Below are 16,888 nucleotides of genomic sequence, written 5' to 3'. Positions count from 1 at the left end.
AGGCTGGGCTGAAGCCCAAGTGTCTACACTGTCATTTTATAACCCTGCAGCACAAGCCCCACAAGCCTGAATCAACTGACCAAGGGTTTGAGAATAGTGACTTGGGTGTGTTAATGGCAGTGTAGACATAATGCTAGGCTATGTCCGCACTGCGATGAAACACCCACGGGTGTCCCGTGCCAGTTCAGGATCCCAGGCAAGGGCCATGAGGTGGTAAATTTGCAGCGTAGACATCTCGGCTCAGGGTCAATACTGGGCTCTGGGAGACCTCAAGGTTGGGAGGGAGTTTAGCAAGCAAAAAAGGTAAAATGGCAGTGGAGTATTACCCTGGACTCAATGGCATTTCTCCATTGGTCTGTCTGCTTTGGGGCAGGGACAATAACACGTCCTGCTGCATTTGTTATTTCAAAGGGCGGTTTAGGATTTTCATTCTCACACACGTTGCACGAAGCAGGACTCAACCCTCGGTGCAAACTAAATGAGCTGCCCACAGATTCTGGCAGCCACAATGAGCCATTTGGTGTGAGAGCCCAGACCTGCCCCTGTCCCAGAGGAAGCAGGATCATCTGTGACAGGCTGGAACACTGACCTATCAGCTCTTAACTCCCAAACTTTCAGTAAGTCTGTTATCAGTGCCTGTGAGTATAATTTAAACAACTACACTGGACCAGACCAAAGAGCTCTGTGTTTTGTCCTCCCACAGTAGCCAATACCAGGTTGCCCGAGAGTTAGTCAATAAGGCACCACTGGGAATTGAACCCAGGATCTCCTGTTTACAAGACAGGTGCTTTAGCCAGCTAAACCATGGTGCCTGCCTGTGGCAACAGCACAGTGTCTGCCCACACCTGACTCCCTGCCATCCCCACTGGGGCCTGACAAGCTTTGCTTGTGTTGGATTCTGCAAAGCAGAGGAGCAGGTGAGGTTTTGTGTGTGTGTGTGTGTGTGTGTGTGTGTGTGTGTGTGTGTGTGTGTGTGTGTGTGTGTGTGTGTGTGTGTGTGTGTGTGTGTGTGTGTGTGTGTGTGTGTGTGTGTGTGTGTGTGTGTGAGAGAGAGAATCTTTGGCCAGGTCTGCACTACAAGGTTACTTCAGCATCATTATATTGCTCAGCTGTGTGAAAAACACACAACGCTCCCTCGGTCAGCAGTTTTTGGCTGGTGCACACACTGCAATACCACATCTGGCGACAAAATTGCCCTGTTTTGGTGACAAAATAAAACCACCTCGACGAGAGGCCTAGTGCTTTTTGCAGCAAACTTAAAGTGACAAATGTCAGTGTAAATGCTGCTGGTCATTATATCACCATAACTGGCCTCCACCAGTATCCCACCATGCCTGCCGTGAACTCACCTGCCCTGCATTCCTGCTACAGAGCCATGGGCCCCTCCCCTTTCATAGCTCCAGAAAGTTCTGACAGCTGAGCCACTATCTAACCGGGATTAGGTTGATAGAACTGCATTGCCAGCCTAAGTAATGTAATTACACCAACCTAATTTTGTAGTGTAGACCTGTCCAAAGAATCACACACACACCTTGGGAGCAAAACTTCATCTGCTCCTCTGCTTTATAGAATACAAACACGAACAACACTTCTCAGGGCCCAGTGGGGATTGGCAGAGAGTCAGGTGTGGGCCATCTTTATCCCAGGAGAGATGGACTCTAAGTACATCTCCATTGCAAGGTAAGCCCAGGTGTGGCACGCTGTGCTCAGAGCAGCACCTGGAAGCCCCATATTCACCACTCTCATATAATGATGACATGGTTTGTTCAAAGTCTGCCTTGTGACGTATCATTTCAAAAGTCTTGATCTGTTGAACATTAATATCAGGTTGGATTGTGTGTGCTCGCATTGGTTGGGAAGTTATGAAGTTTTGCTCTGTGTGTGTTACTGAAAGAAGTTATGAGGTTGGGAAATGCCCCCCACCAGCCTTTCAGGTGCGACAAGGGAGGAGCCAGACTCGCTGCTGGCCCATTGACGGGATCCACACTCCCAAGGACTAGCCCAGGAACCGTGTACAATGCAGACTTCTCCGAGATAGCACAGAGACAATGGACACTGCTTGACTCACATGGTAACAAAGGAGCTTCCTAGCAAGTTGGAAGAAACTATGAAAGAGGAAGAGACATCATGACTTGGCCTCTCTCCCCACAACTCAGCAGCTGGAAACACACCTGGAGGACAAAGACTGAACTGAACTGATTCAGAAATCAGAAGAGAATAATAACAATAATACTTGCAAACCAAAGTCCCCAAACAGACTAGTATTAGTTTTTCAGCAGAAAATTTTCAGTTTGGGGAATTTTGTTTTCTCAGTCAGGCCTTGCCAAGGGAAGCAGGGAGAAAATGTTGGAGTTGCCTCCTTCAGAACAGCTTGGCCTAGACACTAGCTCTGGTTCACTGCTCTGGCCTTGCTCGGGTTGAGGGTATTTTAATAATTTGGGCAGGTCCCAGGGTGTTTGGGGGAGAAGATGAGGATGTTACCTCTTGAGATAAAAACTAAGAAATACAGCACTAGAGAATTTCTTTTTTAAAGAAATCTGGGATTTAGACATTTTATTTAAAGCAAGGGAGTTCTGAGTTTCTGAGAAGGTTTTTGTTTGCAAGAAGCAAGATCGTTTGAGCTGTCATTGTACCAAGGGGGAGATGGTTGTCTACAAATGAGGGGTGAAAACTAAACACATCCAATGAGGATGGGATTTGAACCCATGCATGCAGAGCACAATGGATTAGCAATCCATCACCTTAACCACACGGCCACCTCATCTGAGCTGTTAAAAGGGACAGGAGGAGAAATCTAAGGCCAGCAGAGCTAGGGACAATAAGGAGTTTTTAAATACTACGCAGAAGCATGGGCTGAATGAGCTCCCCCCTCACATCTAGTGAGGAGCTGGGGGAAAGACTTCAGGAACAGACCGTGTTTGCACAGACACACCTACTCTGCCTAGGTATGCAGCATGATGGGGCTGCTTTCCCAAAATGACCAGTTTTGGCTGGTGGTGGGTTACAAATCACTTTAGGATTCAATGGAATGAAATGTTATTATCCTTCCTGCATGAGTGAAGGGCAGCAGAACATACCTAGACTGTCCTGATGGAGGGGTGGGTGGGTGAGGAATAGCTTTTATTGGACTTCATAGAAGTGATTGAGAACATCACCCTAAACCAGTGTCCCCAAACATTTCACTCTCTGCCCTCTTAGCCATGGCTGTGGCCCCTTGGAAGCCGCAGTCAAGAACTGAGGCTGGGAGTGGGGCTGTTGCTTGCTGGGGAGAGGGGTGCAGACAGGGGTAAGGGGGTCGAGGCTGAGCTGGGAGCCAGAGCCCCAGGCTGACGTTGGGGTTGGGGAACAGCTGGGGCAGAGTGGGGCTGAGTGCTGCTCCCTCCATGGGGGCTGGCTCAGGCCCTGAGGTGCCCCCATGAATGTTCCTCTGTGTCCCCCTAGGAGTCATGCCCCACATTTTGGGAACCACTGAACCCTACTCGCTAAGCAGGGGCTAGTGATGCCAAAGCCCAGGGAAAGGGAGAACAAGTGCGGGGCTCCTAGCACTGGAGCCATGTGAAGGGGCTGCAGGAGAGGGGCAATGGCTGGTGGCACAGGGAGTTAAGGGCAAAGGGGGCACAGGAGGGGGCAGGAGTTAGGGGTGATGGAGGCGCAAGGGCTGGGAGTGCAGGAGCTAGCGGTAAAGGGGAGTGGGGATCGTCCAGGGGCAATGGGGAAGTGCCAAACTACAAGCTTTGCCCAGGGCACCATTTTCCCTAATGCTGGTCTGAGCAAACAATTGGAAATGACCCTTCAGTGAGACCAGAACCATCGTGTAGAAAAGCCACTTTGTTAAGTGTTGGTGGCTGAGGGCTTAGGGAGATGGGTTAGAAAGCAACAGGCGTCTTTCTGTGGAGGTTTGATTCTTGCCTGTTAGGCAAGGCTGGTGTGTGGTGTCTCCATGGCTGTACTTCCAGTGTCTGATCTGCCACAGGGAGCCAAGTCTAGACATATTCAGAGGCTCTATGCCAGGGTTCCTCAAACTTCCTTTCACTGCAACCCCGTTCTGCCCAAAAAAACCTTACTCCATGGCCCTGGAAAGAGGGACCAAGCCCCTCCACACTGGGCAGAGGCAGGGAAGACAAAGCCTGAGCCCTGCCCCAGTTAGGGAGGCAAAACCAGAGCTTGAAGGATTCAGCCCTGGGTGGTGGGGCTCAGAAATTTGGCTTCAGCCCCAGGCCCCAACAAGTCTAACGCCAGCCCTGGCAACCCCATTAAAACAGGGTCACGTCCCACTTTGGGTCCTGACCCACAGCTTGAGAACCACTGCTCTATGCTGATGGGAGAGAGTTTTCCTGGGGGTGTAGTTAATCCACTTTGCAAGAGGTGGCAGCTATGTCACTGGGAGAAGCTATATCAGTGGGTGTGCAAGCTGTGGTGTTTGCCACATTTAAGAAGTTTAATCAAACCCCATTTTTAAAACCACCTGTGGTCTGGGAATGGCAAAGGAGCTCGATGAATCAGGGTCTGTCCTTCAAAGTCCTGAAAATCACAATTCTCTATTCAGCTCATTGTGCTGGTATAGCTCAGTGGTAGAGTGGTTGATTGCAGCTCCAGTGATCCTCAGTTTAAACCCCAGTGTTCTCTTATAACCTTCTTTCCTTTTTTTAAAAAAAAGGAAAACATTTTCATTCCATTCTCCATTCTGTTCAGGGCTCCTCTATACAGGAGTGCTTGATATGAATGTAAACACTCAAGATTTCGCTGTCCAAATGCATAAAAACCTAGCGAAGCTGTCCATCCGCTGAAATCAGTTCCAATCCTCTAAGTGTCTAGTTTATTTTTTCATCAATTAAACAAAGGTATCATATGAATGTACATTTGCAGATCCCTCTTCTCCAGGAGCTATGTTGTGCAGAAGAACAAGAACCACATACAGCTGTAGTTCAGGAGTCTGATGACAAATGTTCTGAGGGCTGGAAAAAATGCCTTCTAGTGAGCTATTGAACAAGCTCAACCTGTTTAGCTTATCAAAAGAAGATTGAAAGGTGACTTCATTGAAGTGTTGAAGGGCCTTAATGGAGAGAAAAGGTTGTGTATTAAAGGGCTCTTTAATCTAGCAGAGAAAGGAATAACAAGACCCAGTGGCTGGAAGGTGAAAAGAGACAAATTCATATTACAAATAAGACACAAATATTCAACAGCGAGGATGATTCACCACAGGAACAAGCTACCAAGGAAAGTGGTGGATTCACAATCTCTTGATGTCATCTAATGGAGACTAGATGCCTTTCTGGAATGTGTTTGCCCAAAAGTAGCTATTGTGTCATACAGGAGGCCTGTGATATGCAGGAGGTCAGATTAGATGCTCTAGTTGTCTCTTCTGGCCATAAAGTCGACTAATTTCTGAAAAACTGAGTGTAGCATTGGGAGCAGCGTCTGATGTTTTCCTGTCTAGCCGGCTTGCTGCCTAGAACAAACGCTCCTTGAGTGGGGTGATCCACAGGGAGTAGCTCAAACCTCCAAAGTGCCTGGCCAGGGGCAGGACATTAGCCCAGCAAGGGAGGGGTGTGGCAGTGACATCACAAAGGCCTTTTGCAGGGGCTCAGACTATTGGTCAAAGGTGGTGGGAGGTGGTGACCTCACAGAGAGATGCTGACATCAGCCAGGCAGGAGAGGGGCGAGGGGCCAGGAAACCTCAGAGACCCCTGTGGCTTTGCTTCAGCAAGTCTCCTTCTCCAGGTCTCTATTTGAGGACTAAGAGAGTATTTGGGTTCAGGCACATGAGCGCCAGGAGGAACCTCTTTCGAGTTTTCTCCTTCCCTTTTAGTGATTTTACTAGAAAACAGAAGTCCCTGTTTAGAAGGTAAGAGCTTCCTCAAGGGAAGGGGTGTCATGGGTGTGTCACAGTTCGGATGCCAGTGGCCCCCCTACACTGTCAGGAAGTTCCCACCACCCTGCTCTGTGTTCGCAGGGCAGGAGAGAGCAGCATCCACGGCAGTGATTTGCTCCTGGCTGCCGGAGCAGAGCAGCAGGCTCAGCTGTCAGAACTTCCCAGAGCGATGAAAGGGGAGGGGCCCATCGCTCTGTAGCAGGAGTGCAGGGCAGGTGAGTTCACGGCGGGCATTGTGGGATACTGGGAAGGCCAGTTATGGTGATATAATGAACAGCAGCATTTACTCTGTTACTTTAAGTTTGCTGCAAAAAGCTCTAGACCTCTCATCGAAGTCGTTTTATTTTGTCAGCAAAACAGGGCAGTTTTGTCACCAGACATGGCATTGCAGTGTGTACACCAGCCACAAGCTACCGACCGAGAGAGTGTTGTGTATTTTTCACACACCTGAGCAATATAATTCTGCTGAAACAACTTTGTAGTGCAGACCTGGCCAAAGATTCACTCACACACAGCTTGCAAGGAAAATGTCACCTGCTCCTCTGCTTTGCGGAATCCAAAGACAAGCAAAGCTTGTCAGGCCCTGGTAGCAATGGCAGGGAGTCAGGTGTGGGCAGACAGTGTGTTATAGCCACCTACAGGCACCATGGCTTAGCTGGCTAAAGCTTCTGTTTCATAAACAGGAGATCTTAGGTTCAACTCCCAGTAGTGCCTGGTTGCTGGGGCACCTGTTATTTGCTACTGTCAGAAGACAAGATTCAGAGCTAGATGGGCCTTTGGTCTGGCCCAGTGTGGTTTTTCTTATGGTTTAAATAACACTCACAGGCACTGATAACAGAGTTACTGAATGTTTGGGAGTTAGGAGCGGGTAGGTCAGTGGTCCAGTCTCCACACAGATGACACCCTCCCTATGGGGTAGGGGCAGTTCTGAGCTCTCACCCAACTGCTCATTGTGGCTGCCAGAATCTGTGAGCAGCTTGTTTAGTTTACAGCAAAGGTTGAGTCCTGCTTTGTGCACCGTGTGTGAGAATGAAAATCCTAAACTGCCCTTTGAAATAACGAAAGCAGCAGGACGGGTTATTGTCCCTGCCCCCAAGCAGACAGACCAATGGAGAAATGCCGTCAAGTCCAAGGTGACACTCCACTGCCATTTTACCTTTTTTGCTTGCTAAACTCCTTCTTATCTGCCTGGCCCAGGCTGTCCTCTGCCTCAACTGCTGCTCCCGGCCTGCTCTAGAGTCAGGGTACGTCTACACCACGGGACTATTCCGAATTTGCATAAACCGATTTTGTAAAACAGATTTTATAAAATCGAGTGCGCGCGGCCACACTAAGCACATTAATTCGGTGGTGTGCGGCCGCGGTCCGAGGCTAGCGTCGATTTCTGGAGCGTTGCACTGTGGGTAGCTATTCCCTAGCTATCCCACAGTTCCCGCAGCCTTATTTCCGGGTTGAGATCCCAGTGCCTGATGGGGCAAAAATCATTGTTGCGGGTGGTTCTGGGTAAATGTCGTCAGTCACTCCTTCCTCCGGGAAAGCAACGGCAGACAAGCATTTCGCGGCTTTTTTCCCTGGATTGCCCTGGCAGATGCCATAGCATGGCAATCATGGAGCCTGTTTCGCCTTTTGTGACTGTCACCGTATGTGTGCTAGATGCCGCTGACAGAGGCGATTCAGCAGCGCTACACAGCTGCATGCTTTTGCTTTTGCATGACAGTAGAGATGGTTACCAACCATACTGTACCATCTACCAATCCATAAATTGGTAAAAAGATGATCATGGTTACCAGTCCTTTTGCACTGCGCCATCTGTTGCTGTTATAAGTGCCCCTGGCTGCTCTTAGCCAGGGGCGCAAAAGCCAAAATTGGGAATGACTCCCTGAGTCAATTCCTCCTTTCAAAAAACAATTCTTCCTATCAAAAAACAGAATCAGTCCTGCCTAGAATATGGGCAAGTGTACTAGAGAACCACTGTATCATAGAACCAGAGAGCATAGCTGCTCTGTGTCAGAGCCTGCAGGAATGATGAGCTGTATGCTATTCACAGGGGGTGCTCCTGCAACAACCCCACCTGTTGATTCCGTTCTTCCCACAGCCTTCCTGGGCTACCATAGCAGTGTCCCCCCACTTGTGTGATGAAGTAATAAAGAATGCAGGAATAAGACACAGTGACTTGTTAGTGATAAATGAGTGGAAGGCAGCCTCCAGCTGCTATGATAGTCCAGACAGGACATTAAGGAGTGTGGAGAAGAGGAGCCCAGCATCCTGCTGCTAGTCCAGGGGCAATTGAATCTTTTCTTTACACATGAAGGGTGGGGGCTGATGAAGCTCAGCCCCCTGTTGCTATGATGAAGACGGTTATCAACCATACTGCACCATCTACCATGAAAAATTAGGTGCATATGACATTGGGGGACCTGACAGATGCTAGTCGGCATGGTTACCAGTTCTTTTGCACTGCACCACATGCTAAAAAGCTCATGATGATGAGAACGGATACCAGTCATATTGCACCATCAGCCACCCATAGCGGGGGAGATGGGAGCAAGGATGTTGGTGTTGACTGCTGCAGCGTTGTGTCTATCTGCAGCATTCAGTAAAGATAGGGTGACATGTTAAATAGTCACGAGAGGATTTTTTCCCTTTTACTTCTGGGGTGGGTGGGGGGGTGTACATTGCCGAGCTATGCCCTGAACCACCATGGACACTGTTTGTTTGACCCTAGAGCAGGGGCAGCTCTAGAAATCGGGCTGCCCCAAGCAGCGCGGAGCGCTGCGCCGCCCTTCCCCGGTCCCGCGGCGGGTCCCCTCTTCCCGCGGCTCCGGTTGAGCTCCTGCCGGCATGCCTGCGGCAGGTCCACCGGAGCTCGGGACGAGCGGACCTGCCGCAGTCATGCCTGCGGGAGCTCAACCGGAGCCGCGGGAAGACGGGACCCACCGCAGTCATGCCTGCGGCAGGTCCGCTTGTCCCGGGCTCCGGTGGACCTGCCGCAGGCATGCCGGCGGGAGCTCAACCGGAGCCAAATGCCGCCCCCCCGGGAAACGGCCGCCCCAAGCGCCTGCTTGGCGCGCTGGTGTCTAGAGCCGCCCCTGCCCTAGAGGCACTTGGAGCTCAGCCAAGAATGCAAATGCTTTTCGGAGACTGCAGGAACTGTGGGATAGCTTGAGTCCTCCAGTCCATGAGCATCCATTTGATTCTTTGGCTTTCCGTTACGCTTGTCATGCTGCAGTGCGCTGAGTCCCTGCTATGGCATCTGTCTGGAGAATTTTTAAAAATGATTCTGAATTTCGTCTTCTATAACGGAGCACTGATAGAACGGATTTGCCTGCCCTTACTGCGATCACATCCGCATGGTCCATGCTGGAGCTCTTTTTTTATTTTGATTTCGGACTGCATCGCCACCCGTGCTGATCGGAGCTCCACGCTGGGCAAACAGGAAATATTCAAAAGTTCGCGGGGCTTTTCCTGTCTACCTGACCACTGCATCCGAGTTCAGATTGCTGTCCAGAGCGGTCAGTGGTGCACTGTGGGATACCGCCCGGCCAATACCGTTGATTTGCGACCACACTAACCCTAATCCGATATGGCAATTCCGATACTAGCGCTACTCCTCTCGTTATGGAGGAGTACCGAAACCGGTTTAAAGAGCCCTTTATATCGATATAAAGGGCCTCTTGGTGTGGATGGGTGCAGCGTTAAATCGGTTTTATGCTCCTAAAACCGGTTTAAACGCGTAGTGAAGACCAAGCCTCAGACACGCAGGGCCCCCAGGGGAACAGAGGCTGGGACAGGGCAGCAGCCTGGGCTGGCTGGGAAGATGCTGGGAGTTCTCGTTCCCTGAGAATTGGCCCGGCTCCCTTCTCAACAGCAAACAAACCAATTCCACGTCCCCTCCCCAGAAAAACCAGCCTGGAGCCAAGGGCAGCAGGGGATGATTCCCTCCAGTTCCCACCGAGGCAGGAGAGAACCCAGGGTGTTTCTAGCAGAGCTTATGGAACTGATATGGGGAAACCAGCCTTTACTAACAGGCAGTTCCAGTTTAAGCTCAGTGTTTTTAACAATTTCTACAACATTAAATAACCCTTCAATCGTAGTGTCACCATCCATAAAATTGCTTCAGCCTTATAGGTTCCTAAGTGCACAACTAAACATCTCTTCAAACACAAGGGAGTGGAGATCAGTCAATGTTCAGAGTCATCCCACATAAAAGAACCATATTGTCGTACATACTGGCCCCATCATGTGGCCATCGCCTTTCCCTCCTCTCTGTTAAAAGTTTTAGTATTTTGCACAGAAACTTTCTTCCCTGAGGAGAGTCCTGGGAACCAGGGCTGCCAGCCAGACAAACACCTTTAAGAGGAGGCGTAATCTGCCAAAAAATGATCTCACTCCTTCAGATCAGTGACACCCTGAAATGTTACTTATCAGGGCAAAGCCGGAGGATTGAAAGCAGCTACATCAAACCCCCGTGTAGCTAACAGGAATGAACACAAACACTCCCTTGTATCTGAAGAGATGGTTAGTTTTACCCTTGGTAAACTACAAGACTAAAGGGAAAGGCAGTGGTGCCAGATATAAAGAGTGAAACACGAGACAATCAGCATAGTTATGCCCATAGTGACTGCAGATTATTTCTAAATTCTTCTTATTATCATCAGTGTATTATTTTTTCTGGAGTCTAGACATTGACTATATCTTGACCAAGAAATTTAGATCTTGATAAAATAATCGACTATCCTGGTTAAGGGAATGGACTTGATACCCACTGGGGTGTCCCTACACAGGTTCAAGTACTAACAACAGTGGCTTCCTTTTAGCCATAGATTTTAATCAGGGCAATAAATTGATACGAACTCCTGTAAAATCATTTTCCAGCCCGACTCCTTCACCCACATTTGTTAGGGCATTGGGCCACCATATGGACGTTTCATTTCCCTCCTCAATTTCACACAGAGACACAATTTCCTTTGCACAGATCCATGAACAGCAAAACCTCCCTGTGTCTCTGGTCTGAGCCAGGGCATTCGATTCCATTGAAACCTTCTCTCCTGCAATGGCGATGGTCAGACAGAGGGGACGTGGCCACCTTCACCTCTAACAGTGAGATATTGGCTCAGCTCTTTCTTTATGCTGCTGCTGTTAGTCCATGAAATATCAGGGATGGAATGCAAGGCTGAGTTCATGCACCAACCTCCTGAAACATTTCAGTGCCCAGAGAAATCCTGACCCCGGCTGTTGGAATAATATGGTGGAGATTCGAATAGGAAAGGGACTGTCTGAATTGTCAGTGTGGGGAATGGACAACAACCTATAGCAATGTCATTAACCACAAACACACTCTCATCCTGCTCCAGCTGGAAGGGAAATGGGCAGGAACTCTTGCTGTTCAGCCATGGACACACTTACACTAATGCACAGCCAGGAGTGTGCTGGGGGAGCTGGTCTGAGCAATTTGAAGTGACAATTCTGTGAGAACAGAATCATGGTGTAGTGAAGTAACTGTACATTAAGTACTTGTGGCTGAGTGGCTAAGGTGATAGACTAAAATCCATTGGGGTCTCCCCATGCAAGTTTTAATCCTGCCAACTATGGAGGCATTAGTATGTTACTAGTGCCTGAGTGTCCAGAGCTGGATTTGGTCTCACTGTGAGGCTGGTTACACTTAAAATTCTGCTGTGACACTGCTCTAGCACTGTGGAGTAGACAGCTGCTACAGTGATTAGAGTGGTTTTCCATCCCTGTAATAGCTGCATTGGCAGAACAATCTTTCCTTTCATTTAGCACTATCTAACCACAGCTTAGGTCAGCTTAATTATACTGATTTTGGGGTTTTTCACACCCTGAAAGACCATCATGCTCTACCAACTGAGCTAGCTAGATTTAAAGTCAGTCATCTGCCCAGTCGCAGTGTAGAAGGAGCCTGAGGGTGTTTATTTGTGAGCTGAGGTTCCCTGTCTGACATTTGCCTTCTTTCCTGCTCCGTTATGTCTCCAGCGAGCAAACCGGAGCTGTCACAAGGCTGGTTAGATGCTGCTTTCTAGCCCAGAGAGCTGGGGTTGATGTAGCATGCTGTCGCCATCAGCTGGTCAGAGTAACCAGGGTGGGAGGGTGGAATTTAGGATTCTCCCACCAGTGGGAGGTGCTGTTGGATTCATCTAGTGGGGGAGAGTCTGAGTCTGAGTTCCCCACACACACATTTTCACAGGGAATCAGGTCCCCTGGGGAAAAACTCAAAAGAAGCCCAGGCCCAGGAGTGTCAGAGAAGGGAATCACTGTTTGCCTTAAGAGGTGGGTGAGGGAAACCTGCAGGTCCTTAGATCCCTCCAGCGCCTGATAGAACCATTTGTGGGGAAGGTCTGGGGAAGCCGAGGAGGACAAGGAGACGGGAAAAGGGCTTGCAGCTGTTGTGCAATCCCCATGCTCCCAGCAGAAGGGTCCGGGGGGCTCAGCACTCAGAACTCACAAGATGGCAAAGCTCAGAGCGCCGTTACACGGAGTCAGAATGTGATCAGCTCACACCCAGGGGGAGCAACACCCCTCCCTTGGTCTCTATGTCAGGGCTCCTATCAGCTCAGTGTCCTTCCCACAAGAGCGGGCTGCTGAGAGGGTTGCGATGGGGTAAATGAAGGCAGAGGAGGATTGTTCCTCATGTGGTTTTTTTGTGTGTCTCTGTGATCCTGCTGGAGGAAGCATCATTTGAGTTTGTTTCAGTGACTTGGGTTGGGCTGAGGTTGTGACCCTGAGCACAGGGGTTCTCTGCTCTTAGCCCCTCAGGGAGTGGACAGTGGAACAGTTTCAGAAAGTGGCTAGAAAGTAGCCTAAGAAAGTGTACCATAAGTGAGAAGAACAACACCATCATCACCTCCCTGGTGGTCTAGTGGTTAGGATTTGGCACTCTCACTGCCAAGGCCTGGGTTCAATTCCCAGCCAGGGAAAAATGGCTTTAAACCAGAAAAGCTTCAATTATTCTTCACTTGCAATGTAAACGAATCCATTGTATTTTCCTGATTCCCCCCATCTTCCCAGTGTCTCCATGGCAGGGCTGGCTCCAGGCACCAGCGCAGCAAGCAGGTCCCTGGGCTGGTCAATGGAAAGGGGAGGCTTCAGCGGCAATTCAGCCCTCTCAGTCCCTCTCAGAGGAAGGAATTGCCACCAAAAGTGGCAGCGGTAGAGCTGCCATTGATTGCAGCTTTTAAATTTTTTTTCCGCTTGGGGTGCCAAAACTACTGGAACTGGCCCTGCTCCATGAAAGACAATTTGTTAAATCCCAGATGAGTGGAGTTCTATCAGTTCTCAGCCTGAGTCCTTAGGTCTTAATCCTGAGGCTATTGTCCCATCATGGGGCCATTTCCGCCTCTCTTTCATACAGAAGCACAATTTTCCTTGCACAGACACAGGAACAGCAAGATCTTTCTCTGTCCCTTGTGCAAAGCAGGAGGCCAAATTCCATGGAAACAATGGACAAGCAGGGGGCCCTGGGCACATTCAGCCCTGGCCGTGAGATGTTCCCTCCCCTCTTTCTTTATGCCCCTGTTGTTATTTCATGGATAGTCTGGGATGGGGGAAAAGCTGAGTTCACTCCAGGTGGAGGGGGAAAGAACCCTGAAAATCTCAGGACCCAACTCCTGCTACCAGGATCACCGAGGTGCTGGGAATCTGCATGGGAAAGGGACTGTATGAATAGTCAAGGTGGGGAATGAATAACAATCTATAACTAGATCCACCTCATTAATCACTGACACAGGCTAATGCTGCTGCCAATAGAAGGGAAACTGGGAGAAATTATTTGCTGCTCAGCCATGGAAACAGTGACCCAATTGCACTGCAGTGAATGTGCTGGGGAAAGCTGGACTTTACAGGCAGGTGTAAAAAGCAGATCCTAGAAACACCTGGAGCTCCCCACAGCACTGCTGCCACCAGGGTCAGGTGTTGAGCGACTCACAGCGCCCCTCCCCTCCCATTACCTTCCAGCAGGGGGTGGCAGCGCCCCCCACCCAATGCTGGGGAGAGACCTGATTATATCTCTGCACCCTGAGTCCAGGGCACCCACTCTCTCTGCCCCACACATCAAATCTGGCCCTGCTGCAAAGTGACCCTAAGAACCAGCAATCTCCAGGACAGCAGGTTTGGCCCTCAGAGCAGGGAATGTGTCCCCCAGGCTGCTCTTAGGCCACTGGGTGCTCTGGAAACAAGAGGGCTCTGAGTGTAACCCAGGGGTCAGCAACCTTTCAGAAGTGCTGTGCCGAGTCTTCATTTATTCACTCTAATTCAAGGTTCCGCATGCCAGTGATACATTTTAATGTTTTTAGAAGGTCTCTTTCTATAAGTCTATAATATATAACCAACTATTGTTGTATGTAAAGTAAATAAGGTTTTTTAAAATGTTTAAGAAGCTTCATTAAAAATTAAATTAAAATACAGAGCCCCCAAGACTGGTGGCCAGGACCTGGGCAGTGTGAGTGCCACTGAAAATCAGCTCATGGGTCACCTTTGGCACACGTGCCATAGGTTGCCTACCCCTGGTGTAACTCATAGCAAGAAAAGACTATCTGGGGATGTAGCTCACTGGTAGAGCACATGCTTTGCATGTATGAGGTTTTGGGTTCAATCCCCAGCATCTCCAGGTTTCTTTTTCACCCTGCTGCTTTGCTCATACCCAGAGGATGTGGCCCAGCAGTCTCCCTGCAGGAATTTCAATCCTGCTCAGTGAGGGGCAAGTGCCAATTGCATGGAAGGTTGTGGGGGTTCTGCTCCTAAGTCACCTCAGTACATGTAAGATTCCCACCCGCTGTGCTGCCTGGGACAAGGGTAGATGAGAAGGGCGAATCCTCCAGCACTGGAGGGAAAGGTCCCATCTGCACAGACTGAGAGGCCAGGAAACAGAGGGGCAGTCAGTGCTCAGAGAGGAGAGAGGTCAGTGATTTACACCCACCAGGGGACACTGTCTTTTTGAGGCGAGTGCAGCTGGCTTGGGATGGTGCTGACGATGGGTAGAAAAAAGGCTGGAGTCAATGACAGCCGAGACCACAGAAGGGGAAGGGGAATGACAGCCCCACAGAAGGTCCTGGGTGCTCAGATGCCCCAGTTATTGCACCCTGGCCTGTCACAGAGAGAGAAAAGACCCAGCGGGACCCAGCCCCCCTACAGTGATCCCATGGACAATAACCTGGCTGGGAGTGGGGTGAAGGTTCCCTGTGGGCAAAGGGTGTTAGCCAAATAGGCTCATTCCCCCTGGAGCGTTCCCAATTACCCCAAGGAGGCACGGAGAGACAGGGGGACGGTTACCAGATTCTTTATTCGGTCAGCTGAGCGGGTGTCCTTCTCAGCTCGCGCCTGAGAAAGGAGCACACTATACAGGTCCGAGACAGGTCCTTTTATACCTTCGATTCGCATGTCAAATTCTGCTAACCTATGCATTCTTTACATTTGTGCCTGGTAATAATTAGGAAGCATCTGTTCCCCCTTACCCTCCTCATATTCCTTTTCCATGGTCGTGGAACATTTGTTTAACTCATTCCCATTTTTGGTATACATTATATATATATCTTGTGTCCATGAAACTTTGGACGGGGGTAGCAACTGGAAAAACAGGAGGGGAAGATGACAAATGCCTGAGCATATATTTAGCTTAAGCATATATCTGGCCTTATTTGGCTTAAGCATATATCTGGCCCTTTTGTCTAACAATTCCCCCCTAAAAAGCAATTTGAGAGCCTTACGGCCCCCAGTCTTCAGCTTTTACTGGCTGATACATAGCCATCATCCGTTGATGTATCATTCGATTCACCATTCGTCGAACCAAGGTGACTACACAGGGAGCGAAGCAAGCTAGGGTCAATAGGGTTGTAATAAAGAGTACAAAGAGAAGAAAACCTTCTCGCAGCCATCCTAGTTGCGGCAACCAGGACGTAAACCAATCCGTATTCCAACCACCCCAGGTTTGGACCGGGACGTGGGCTAACTTCCTCAATTCCTTTGTTATTTGTTTTACTGCTTTTCCATTGTCATCTATTTGTAAGCAGCAGTTAGACTCGTTTAACTTTGCACAGATTCCTCCTTCCTCTGCCAACAAATAATCAAGAGCTAGATGATGCTGATAGATCACATTTCTCATCTGAGTGGACTGATCGGCTAAGAGATCAAGAGCCTCAGCCGTCTGATTAGTTATTATTTCCAAGATAGCTTGCAGCCTGATTATCCGATTTAAGTTGTAAATGGGCTCTCTTGCCCCTGCGATCCATTCATTTGGATTCCATGTAGCTGGCCCATAATGTTTTATAATTCTCTCAGGGGGCCATTCCTGAGCTCCCCACGTTTGGGAGCTTCCAACGGTCAATGAGGAATCCACAGACCGCCTCTCCCTAATCAGATCATCGTACACCTTGACTCCCAATTTGCCTCCCTGTACCTGGGGTAGCAGGAAGAACAAGGGCCTAATGTAGCCGACGTAACATATTCCTGACCAATTTGGGGGCAATCTTCGATAAGCGTATTGCCCACATATCCAGTAATGGCCTTTTAGGGCCCAATTTCCTTTTGCAAAGGGGCCCTCCCAAGTCTCGGGGTAGTCCTCGGCCCGGCTCTTCATAGTATAAAGAGTTACCCATCTCTAGGGGACCCCTAGTACGATGGACGTACCTTCGATTGCAATATTCACATTTCCACGCCCAGCCCCTTCCCTCCAACCACAATTACAACCGAATTTAGGGCTATTGGTTGTAGACCAGAAATGGTTGAAATGGGTTACCCGAGTTCCATTAGAGTGTTGCCATGCCCACTGGTACCAGCGTACCACATGGTCCTTACTGATGGTGTTGTCGCGCTGGCAACTTATAAAGAGGGCATCAAAGAACCCATCTAGTCCTACGACCTTACAACCCTCGCCAGTATGCTGTTGGTAGGAACATTGTACCCAGCTATGATTAGTGAGTTGTACGTGGGTGTCGTTCCATCGCCCTTGATATTTAGAACAGTCATACGTATGGCAACTAGGGTGATCGTGGCAGTCAAACCCAG

General features: G+C 49.4%; 4 non-coding genes across 4 annotated transcripts; 2 read left to right on the top strand and 2 right to left on the bottom strand.

Annotated features, from left to right (window-relative positions):
• Positions 1-738: 738 nt before the first annotated feature.
• TRNAT-UGU lies at positions 739-812 on the bottom strand. The gene has a single exon. It is a non-coding gene; the product is annotated as a tRNA-Thr (tRNA).
• A 1,870-nt stretch (positions 813-2,682) lies between these two features.
• TRNAS-GCU lies at positions 2,683-2,764 on the bottom strand. The gene has a single exon. It is a non-coding gene; the product is annotated as a tRNA-Ser (tRNA).
• Positions 2,765-12,735: 9,971 nt separating this feature from the next.
• On the top strand, positions 12,736-12,807 carry TRNAE-CUC. The gene has a single exon. It is a non-coding gene; the product is annotated as a tRNA-Glu (tRNA).
• A 1,616-nt stretch (positions 12,808-14,423) lies between these two features.
• On the top strand, positions 14,424-14,495 carry TRNAA-UGC. Its single transcript has one exon. It is a non-coding gene; the product is annotated as a tRNA-Ala (tRNA).
• The last annotated feature ends 2,393 nt before the right edge of the window (positions 14,496-16,888 follow it).

The sequence above is a fragment of the Mauremys reevesii genome, linkage group 23 (assembly GCF_016161935.1).
Source record: "Mauremys reevesii isolate NIE-2019 linkage group 23, ASM1616193v1, whole genome shotgun sequence".
Classification (NCBI taxonomy): Eukaryota; Metazoa; Chordata; order Testudines; family Geoemydidae; genus Mauremys; species Mauremys reevesii.
This window is presented reverse-complemented; position numbering and strand designations above follow the sequence as displayed.